This window comes from Punica granatum, chromosome 4 (genome assembly GCF_007655135.1).
Source record: "Punica granatum isolate Tunisia-2019 chromosome 4, ASM765513v2, whole genome shotgun sequence".
NCBI classification, from domain to species: Eukaryota; Viridiplantae; Streptophyta; class Magnoliopsida; order Myrtales; family Lythraceae; genus Punica; species Punica granatum.
Genome location: NC_045130.1, coordinates 25,289,485 through 25,297,350, shown reverse-complemented (window position 1 = coordinate 25,297,350; position 7,866 = coordinate 25,289,485).

Sequence of the window (7,866 nt, the reverse complement as noted above, 5' to 3'; positions counted from 1 at the left end):
TAAATGCAAACATTTTATATTATCTATAAGCTTCAACCATAATTTCACTATGCCTAGCAATTGGTAGCTTGAGTATACACGCGATATAAAGAGAGAGGTCCCTCTTTGTTCTCAGTTTTTCTTCCCCAGTTTACACGAGAAATATATTTTGATTAATAAGAATCATTAATTTAAGGATAAAATGTAAAATTACTCATAAAAACTACCTAGTTATCTTGCTACTACAACTTTTTCTCTCCTCTTTCCTCTCTCCTATCCTTTCTCCCTTTCTTTATGGTACGTTATTCTTTTGGTCGGTGATACAGCAGAGGTAGCGGCAAATCGGTATCTAGAGAAAAATAAGTTTTGATGACTCTATCTCAAAGGAAACGGCATCCGGAGCAAAACTCATGCTTTGCTGTGATTTTTCGATATTTAAAGCAAATTCTATCGTTTAGGGCCTCAAACATGCATTTAATCATTATTTGGGTATTTTTGTAATTTTAAAAAAGTTTATTTATTTTCATGCAATTTAGATTTTCTTAATCCCTATTTAAGCTTTGTAAGCCCAAGGGCTGAAACAGTTAATTTCGGATTTATCAATAAAGTTGTGGAGCTACTGTGCTCTTTCTCCCAATCTCGGATTTGTTTTCGAGTTTGATGCTTATTCCTGGTATTCGTAAAATCAACAGGTAATAGAAAATCATAGTTCCGGTATTCGTGCGTGAATCAATGGGTCTGTGATAGGTTACTTGCGTGTACGCTGCGTCAGTCGATCCATTCTCCCCCTTTTGAACATTGCTTATCTCTCAAGCTCCAAGATCAAGTTTTCATGCTTTTATATATAATAACAATTTTATTATTTTCATTAATTATAATTGAAATTGTAAATTAATAAGAACTAACCAGAATACCCATTATATTTTCTTTTACCTGAATATAGATAAAACCTATATATTGATTAACATATTTGATTTTCTTTTTTTTACTTTTTTATATGTATTCCCGTGCTAAGCATGGGTGTGTTACCTCTAGTGTGTGTGCATATGTATATATATATATATATATACACAAATGCTAGAAACTTGTGCTCGCTTTACGCGCAAGTGTTACATTTATTTTTAAAATTTTCATTTATAATCATTATAAACAACCATGAAATATTAACTTTTCTCTGGTAATATATAATTTTTCTTTAATTCTTCATTTTGATCGATGTGTATTATGGTATTTGGAAGTCCAAAGGTTTCTGATTAATCCAGTTAGAGCCGGGTTATCCACTAAGATGTAAAGCTCTCTCAACGTGATTTTTTCCATTCACAATACTCGAATCCGAGATATTATTTTAGGGGAACAAGCGCCGAATAATTTAAGCGAACTCATGTTGGTTAATTAGGATAGAGTTTTTTGGTAACTACCAAAAATAACAAATAAAAAAGTTGAAGAAATTTTCTGGTTACATTTAATTGGTGCGTGGTGGTTAATTTATTACTTTATCCTTCAATCTAATGGCCATAGTTTTTTTTTTAGTAAACTCGTGTGAAGGACACTTTAAGAAAAAAGAACAAGTTAGAAGAAAACTTTATTTTCTCCCCATTTTTTTCGACGTGTACACAAATATTCTGAAATTTAATAGGTCACGATTAATTCAGTTTAACACAGGTCGACTTACTCTCTATTTAAATCAACTCACTAGAGGGTAAAGCTCGCTCAGGACACTTTTCTTCTCCGTTTGATAATAGTGTAGGTATGTGGAGACGTATGTATTTATATTATAATATTCATCTAAAACTTTGGTGTGTTTGGTTTTAGAGTTGAGTTGAGTTGAATTTTGATTTTAATTGTGTTGTAATGATTGTGTTGTTGAATTATGAGAAAAAGTATGAAAAAATAATGAATAGTTGAGAGAATTTAGTATTAAAAATTGAATTGAGTATAATGAAATTATATGTAGGTTTATGTATGGAATTCACATTTTTTACTTTGAAGAGTTAATTTTTGTTGTGTAATAAATATAGTTAAAATTAGAGTTAAAATCTTAAAATTCGATTGCGAAACCAAACTGAGTGTTAGTTTTCATGTGGTGCGACTTTAGTTGAGTCCTTTTGTTTTCTGGGTGGGAGGTCACGTGTGTGTGGTGAGTAGAACAAAATTACAAAATGATAATGACAATGTTCTAGCAAGCGGACTCGACCGGCTTTCCGGCCCACGTTTCCCTCCGAAGGACAAAAGGAGTTTTAGTTTGTTTTTTTTTTTTGGGTGAACAGCGCAGGAGAATATATGGATGTTAACATATCGGCAATAGTACTAACTGCAAAATGGCGGGGAGAGAAAAGCATAAGTAAAATTACATCATGTAAATTTGATGAAATATACATTTCGTGCCACTAAAAATATCTTTACTGTCGTTTTTCTTACTTATTATTATTTTATATTTTAATATTAATTTACTCAAGAGTTGTTTAATGAATCCCAGGATTTCAAATCACGGGATGGCGTGAATACTACTACGTTGGGCTTGGTCAAACTCGTTTTTGCATACAATTATATTACAACGTTGCATACTCATCTTGTGGAGAATGTGGCCCATATTATCGTATAATTTAGTCAATACCATACTTGAATAAGATTTTGTTGATTAATTTGGTTTTTTTTTGGGTCAATAATTAGGTTAGTTTGTGTCGTTGTTTTTTTCTAAATTTGATCTTGATAATATTATATTTAGATTTTCATTTTACATATTTTTAGCTTTTTTTTCTAGTGTATATATATGTAATATATTTTTTTAGCTTTCATATTTGCAGCCGGTTATACAACTTATGAATCACTCAAAACAATAAACCTTTTGCAATTTCAATCTTGGCCACTACGTAATTTCATCAAAATTAAAATGACGCTCGAATAAAATTATAACTTCTAAACAATTAGATGAAAATACCCGTTATCTCATAAAAAATTTTAAGGCACAATTCATAACAACATATAAAATCATCAAACTTAATAACTGGGCTTACAGGTAATTTGTCCACATTAAATCAAATAATTTAAACTGATTGATGGTAGAATTCAGTCCTCATATAGCGATGATTATCTCGTTATCTTCCCGACTGTAAATGTCCCTCAGCTCTCGAATAGCCATCCATGAAATAGACCCACACACTTTTCCAACGGGAAATGGTGGCTATGAAATTTGACATGCACAAGTTCGTTCCTGCACCTCTCTCTCTGCGTCTCTATCTCTGTGTGATGATTTGCATGTGTCTAAGCTAAAGGAATGTAGAAAAGTTCGACATCACAGTCAAAGAGGGTGTCATCTTTACGTCATCAACGCCCGTAGTGCCTGAGTCGAACAATGGCCTCCATATATACTCCCATTTATATATAGAGCGTTGCTAGCGTATGGACGCTCCTTAAAAAGTGGGTTTTATGGAGACTCCGAAAAGAAATAAGCTCTTGTCTTTTAATAAGATAATTTATTATTCAACAAGAGTTTTATTATATTGAAAAATAATAAATTTTTGATAAAATAACAAGAATTATTATTAGTAAGTATCTTATTATTTTCAAAATAATGAGTTTTTTGCTAAATAATAAATTTCTTGTTATTTAACAAATTTCTTATTATTTAATTACTGATAATCACCCGACAATATGCAACGTAGCATGCTCCGATTGACCTCCGTAAATACTCCATTTTAAAGAGCCTCCATAGGGAAATTAAATCCTTATACATAACCCTACAAATTTAAAACTACAAAAATAGACTAATAAAAATATTAGTTAAATGGTAAGCAGTTCACTCCTAAAGGAGGAGAACACAATTTCAATATAGGGAAGCACACTTGTTAGAAGGGAGAACAACCTTTATTGTTCAATGTCCATACTAAATTAGTCCGATTCTATTGGGTTTCTGATACCAAGTACGCATCAAAAAAAAACCATAGAAATAGAAAGGACAAATTTATAACAGCCTTTCACATATTGGAGTCTGAACAGGACCATTTTAGACTTGAAAAAAAAAAAAACTCTGCAATAATGTCAGGTGGTGGTTCAGCAGTAGATTAAGCTCCTATTGGAAAAAGAAAATAGCGCAGTGACGTGCACGATCTCGTCTATCAATTGAAAAATTATAGGTTTAACTCATGCCCTTTTATAACTATTATAATTTTTATTTTATTATTTTAAATTCATAAATCTATCTTATATCTATTTTTTTTTAAAAGATATATTAAGCTCCCTTAGATGGATTGTACTTGCAGTCTTGGAGTTGATCCATACTCACTTGAAACATTTTTTCGTTTTTAGAATCAGGCATTTTTCAGTTGTAAGAGAGATTCATGACCCTCTAAGAAATGGAAATTCTAATAACTAATAAATTGGCACGCGTAATTCTACCACGAGAATCGAACTTATAATCTCTTCATTGATCGGTGAGGATTTATACTACTGCACTACACTCTCTTTCTGGTCTAGAATTAGTTTTAATTAATAGATTGAGAGAATATGAGAATCTTAAAAAGAGAAAGCAGAGACATTTTTGACAAGGACAAGCACCAAGAAATACAGACACATGCCACATTATAACATTCACCACCAAACGAGGAAATGTGGGCTTTTCTCCATTGTACAGGATTTCGCCATTAAGATTCCCAATGGTTATTGTTTTTTGTTTCTTTTTTCTTGTCATAGGAAGATTGGACATGTGGTCCGGAGAGGGAGGCTTCCCTTATCATAACATTTCCACTAGAATTTTCATCCGCAAGGAAGCCATTCACTATCCACAAAGCACTAGCACGTGTGTATTAACCAGAAAGGTCTTTTGTCATTTCCTTTCACCATAGGCAATTACCACGACAGAGAGCGCATAAGAACCACCAGTGGTCCTCATTTTGGCAACTCTTCTATCGGATATGCATATCCAGAATCATTCTCCGGCACGTGATGCAGATAAACCAGTATCCAATGTATATAGGTTGATTCATATATACTTCAATTAAGATACGCCAGCTAGTAAATGCGGGAATGCAAACTTATTGACTTTCTTATCCGTAATTGCTAGAACATGGGCTTGAGAGCAGCATTTTCCATGGAGGGCGAGAAGTAGAGGACTAGTTAGTACATGGCCATGCACTAAAAAGCATATGCAGTATGCACAACGCAAAGAGGCAGTGATTTACCTATGTGGGTTGATTCAAGTAATTTGGTGCTTGTTTCCTTTAAATAAGGTTTCGAGTTCGAGTTTTTGAATGAAGAAAATTCGCTCTGATAGAGCTTTACCTTTTAGTAAGTCGACCCAACTCGAATTGGACTAGTCGGGGCCCATTAGACTCTGAATACTAGGGTATATACCGAAAGAAGAGGTAGTGATTTGAGCTGTATTCCCACTCCGACACTTGTGGTAGAGGGAGGAGCTCAGAAAAAGGCAGCAATGGTTCAACCTAAACAATCATGTGATTGATCTTTTAGTCAGTGGCAGAATATATATTCAACCATCCTACTGAAAAAAGAATATATATTCAATCATGAAATCAGTGCAAGTCATAAGATCCAGAATTATGACATGTAAGGATCGGTCCCAGACAACGTTGACATGAAAGCAGGATGTTCAGTGGAATACCAGGACATGACTCATTTTCAGAACGGAGCCGAGCCTATTCAGGCTACTTTTACTAGTGGGGCAATGGCTTCAGTTTGAATCAAGATCTATTGTGACCTATTTAATTAAATCTTTGTCCTCTTTTAGTGCCAGCTACTTTTACATCGTGTCATTCATGAAAACATTCATCGAGCGAAATTTGGAGTTCAAGAATCATCGGTCAATGGTCGTCTTTCTATTGTTAGCTAGGCAGAGTGAATTGCAGTCGTCGCAGTTCAGCAAGCCATGGATTAAAATTCAAGGAATATATATATATATGATCAACTCAACTGTCAGCATAATTTCTTAGAAAATTTACTCCCATAAACGAATATGCTTCTTCTTGTCAGCTTTGATAGTCTCCACTCAGAAAATGTTAATAATGAGAATTTAGCAATTTACGGATGGAAAATGATCGATGGACGCATTCCGACGGTTTTTTGTGGGGAAATGTCCCTCCCGAGCGGTCTTTTCTATAGTGGTTGAACTGCATTGGTTTTTGCTTGTTTGCTTTGCGATGGACCACAATGCCCTTTTTCGTATCTCAAGCCTTCAAAATCTTCATTTTGATTTCGATGTTTTGGAATTGGAGCCCCCCTCCAAAAACAAAATGGCCCAGACTTGGCCCTTGAGACTTCCTTGAGCCACGACAGCCATTCAGCCCACTGGCGCTCCAGCAAGAGATGGCCCAGCTTTGCTCTTGCCCGTCTTGGCCTCTAAGAAAAGTCCATTGTATCCGGAAATAATTTACTAGATTACAGTATTAACTTAGGCAATCTAAATATTGCAAATATCTTTGATGAGGTGATATCCTCATTACTCTACTCTCTTATAAATATATGCTTTTGTTCTTAAATTAGACATCTACACATGTATTGAACCCGCTATAGACTCATTCTACCTTGAGCGCCGACGAAGAAAATCAAGAAACCATCATGATCTCCACTTTTGCAGTTTATTCATGTAGTGTTTGTCCATGGCTTGATTTTCCAGGCCACAACATTGCCTTAGTCTTGAGGATATGACACAAAACCTCACTTACATTAACTAATTCAACTACTCCGAGAAGATATGATAGTTACAATAGGAAGCAAGGAAAATTCTTGAGCATGCGGATCCGAATTTTGTCTCATTAGGGCCCGCATGTGTACACATTGATAACGCGACTTGGGAATTTCCACTTTCTTGGGGGATGCGTGACGGACATGCATGAGAAGAAGTCGCTACTATCTGTTTACGACCCAGAAGTCAAGGGCCGGTGACTTGTCTGGATCTAGGAGTAAGAGATACACATAGTTTGGTAAGGCATATGGTCTTACGAACCAAGAGTTTCGGATTTGATGGTTCTGTTACGTACGGGCCTCTATCCCGCACGCCCTATTAGTACTCTGATTTGTCTAGGATTTGCCGTTTCTAATTTATTTACCGCGTTTATTAGGTTTCGCTTGACTCGCCATATTTGACACCATAAATTCGAAGAATCAATCAATTTGAACTATAAGACTGAAAGAGGAGTGGATCCTTGGGTCAGGGGATTGGTTCGCCGTCCACTCATCTCGGTTAACCTGATTGTGATGGCCGGTTCACTGTATGAATTAGACCCGTGACTTGTGTGGTCCAGCTCGCCTCGAGGACCCGTAAATTGACTTGATCGATTCCGACTCTCAGACTCCACCCTTGTTGACTAAGATCGTTACATAAATAAATATACAAATTACAACAAATGGATCCTGGTTGACTTGCGTTCGGCCAATAATCTATTTCTGCTCATCGTGAGGTTGGAAAGACCAACACTAAAATTAATACGAAGCGGGCTCGTGAGAACCTATGGGTCAGGTCCGACCGAACCAATGGGTCCCAAGAGGACTGAATGGTACTCGAGATATCTATGGGACTGGTCGAGCTGTCGGGTGATTGTCTAATCTCATTTCATGCATCCCGACCCGAGTTATCCTTTGATTGAATGCTAATAGGGTCGAAAAGTTGACTCGAGACTATACCCCATGCCATACTCGGGTCACACACACTCAATGTGTGTGAGGGCGTTGGACCCCGTGATCGATGGTTGGAGTGTTGGACCCCGTGTATGCCATGTCCTATAGGTTTGGGCTTGAACCGTCACAACATAGACAAAAACAGATAAAAATAGATAAAAACGGATAAAAACAAACAAAAACAAACGAAAACAGATAAAAGCAAATAAACACAGACAAGTTGCGTGTTGATTGCCGTGTTTACGTGATTATCAAATT